Source organism: Palaemon carinicauda, chromosome 9, assembly GCF_036898095.1.
Source record: "Palaemon carinicauda isolate YSFRI2023 chromosome 9, ASM3689809v2, whole genome shotgun sequence".
NCBI lineage: Eukaryota > Metazoa > Arthropoda > Malacostraca > Decapoda > Palaemonidae > Palaemon > Palaemon carinicauda.
Genome location: NC_090733.1, coordinates 134789717 through 134793209, shown reverse-complemented (window position 1 = coordinate 134793209; position 3493 = coordinate 134789717).

Here is a 3493-nt window from a genome sequence, read left to right as displayed (position 1 = left end):
TTAAAGAGCTGCGCTATAAGACTTCAAAAGGCAAAATATCCCAGTGAGGAAAGGAAAGAAGTAAACATAGAATAGTGTGCCTGAGTGTACCCTCAAGCATGGGAACTCTAATCCAAGACAGTGGAAGACCGTGGTACAGAGGCTGTTGCACTATCCAAGACTAAAGAACAACGGTTTGATTTTGAAGTGTCCTCCTAGAAGAGCTGCTTATCATGGCTAAAGAGACTTTTTCTAGCCTTGTGAAATATTATGTTTTACTGTTTATATCGACGTTTGCCTGTTTAGACGTTTAACTGAAGAAGGCTTTGATATTATGAGGAGGCAACACATCCTGCACCTGAGCTATACAGATCACCAATCATCGCCCAGTGGTTCACACCAGGCTCATTGTCTCTTACCTTACCACATTATGCACTTAAAAAATTGCCGTAAAATACGGTAAAAATCCTGGAATAAATGATGCCAGGCATTTACAGTATAAAAACGGATATAATGACGTTAAGGAATTATATTACAGTCACCAACCCGCAAAAGATAATAACAAAATAGGGTAAAAATTACGGTCGCCTGTATTTTAAAGAAATACGGCTGGGCACAGTATATTTTAATGGAGAATTTCCGATTAAAATTACGGTTTTTTTTTTTACAGTGTGGGCTAATGTCTATGCTGGTATAATGCTAACTTAATTTAAACAACCATCTACCAATTGTCGTGTTACTTACTTTCATGATTTTTGCAATGAAAAAGGCACCCTCGCCAATCGAAGATTTTTTTTCTTATGGAGATTCATGGATAAATGTTGTCTGCCAAAAAACCCACTATCTCAAATTTAAGAATTTTGGAAATGAAGATCAATGGATATTTTATATAAAACAAAAAAAAATCACTCTAACTGAAGTTACGTTTTGGGAAGATTCATTTAGTTTTTAAATGTTCTATGCAACAGTGTCTGATATCTAACCAATTTTTACATGAAATGTTAAAATAAGACCTTTAGGTGTAACTATGTACACCCACCCTCAAATCTGCATGCTATGTATGCTAACAGCTATTGTGATAATGCCTATATACATTTTCTCTTGTAACATTGTATTTAAACCTTCTAATTCTATTTTCAGCTCTTCTGGAACATCGAAATGTTTTGGACTGGATTCTTCCTGATCCACCTCGTGTTACTCTCATCCAGAACAGTATGCCCCAACTCCAGAGAAATCTTCAACCACCACTCGCCAATGTGGTACTTCATGTCACGAACCTTGACTCCAGGAGCCGGAGACTCTTCCGAACAGATAGAGCCTTCTGAGAGCTCCCCTTTTACATCAACAACAACTCCCTCACCACCTACCAACCAGCCACTGTTTTTCCCCTCTTCGAATCAGTCGGAGGTTGTGGATCCCAAAAATGAAACCCTGGTGGTGAGTGATGATCGCATACCTGGAATAGTTGGAGACTTCACCAGAGTGATCTGTTCTAGACCTTGTGAGATCAGGGCATCTTCCTCAAGCTGTGTTATTAATTGGGATTGCATCCGGCGACTACGTGGACCTTAGAAAGTAGAACCAGAGTTGCAGTCAATTTACCATTGAAGAAATGAATTACAGTTCCAAAAATATGTCTAACTGGCGACTACGTGGACCTTAGAAAGTAGAACCAGAGTTGCAGTCAATTTACCCTTTGAGAAATGAATTACAGTTCCAAAAATATGTCTGTCTATCTATTTATCTATTTACCCAGGCACTTCCCCCAATTTTGGAGGTGTAGCCAATATCAAACAAACGAATAAAAGGGGACCTTTCCTCTCTCTCTGTTCCACCCAGTCTGACGAGGGATTCAGCCGAATTTGGCTGATAATACTAAAAATATGTAAATTACAATTATAGTTACATTTAGAAAAAGCAATTACATTAAATAAAAATGGCTTAACAACAAATTCAGTTATAATCACAAGGGATTTGTGTTGGGGGTGTGAACGCTAATCTTTGGCACAGGAAATATTATATCGACTCAATACATTGTTTCCTGTGTCAAAGATTAGCTCACTTCGATTCTTTTGAGTGGAGCAAATCAAGCTCATGGTATTTCATAATTTATTTATAGAAGTTTAATTGATAGAAGAGCAGGAGTTATATCAAAGGATTATTTATTAGCACTAGAAATTTTTGCCATGCGGAGCGAGGCTTCATTATCAATTTGCATTTTCTTTGAGAGTTGTAGAACAATGGAAGATTTGAGTTAGGTGTTTAAATAGATTGAGGTTTGCAATACAGGTGATGTGAATAATATACTTAAAGCATGTTTTTTTAGATAGAACTACAAATCATGGTTTCAAAGTAGAAAAGTTGTTTTCGAAAAATGAAATATTTTTCTTAGGAGAAACACATAATTTGAATTTTAATGTTTTGTATCTACCAGCACAATGTTAAAAAATTTGCATTAAAAAAACGGTACATGTCTGGCAACATTTATTCCAGGATTTTTACCGTTTTAAAAACGAATATATTGGCATAAGAGTGATATTACGGTCACCAACCCATAAAATATAATATAATATATAATATATTAACAGTCGCTTGCATTTTACTGAAATACGGCTGAGAACAGTATATTTTTAAGGAAAATTTCCGATTAAAATTAGAGTTTTTTTCTAACAGGAACGAATAATCATGTTTGTATTTCGTTGGTGCACTGTAATGTTCTTTACAAACATTATCAGAAAAGAAAAATTGCAATATTACTTTCATGGGTAATTGTTAGAACCAAAATGTTATTTTGTTGGAACTAAAGAACAGAAAGAAAAATATGAATAAATAAAGGTGATGTTGATTTTATATAACAACCTATATTTCATTAATAAAATAAATTAACATAAAATAAGTTTTGAGTAATCTGTGCAAAGTATATATATATATATATATATATATATATATATATATATATATATATATATATATATATATATATATATATATATATATATATATATTAATTTGGACTTTTGATATATCATAAGTTTAATATTGTTGTTTTATGCTTCACTACAAAATCTATAATATACTACATTTTAGATTTTTTACTTAATAAAGAAATATTTACAATATATCTGATTGAAACCCTGTATTTCTTCATAGCAAAGAAAGAATAAATCTTTATTACAATATATCTGATTGAAACCCTATATTTGTTCATACCATAGAAAGAATAAATCTTTATTACAATATATCTGATTGAAACCCTGCATTTGTTCATACCATAGAAAGAATGAATCTTTATTACAATATATCTTATTGAAACCCTGTATTTCTTCATAGCATAGAAAGAATAAATCTTTATTACAATATATCATATTCTTGTAAAATTTATATGAAATCCCAAGCAGACTGGAATGGGATTTTACATGATCTTTTGTGCTTGAATTGGTCACAATTATATAATAGTGTAGATCCTGTTGTCCCTTTGAATGAGAATCTAGTCAACATAATTGATAGGCGTATC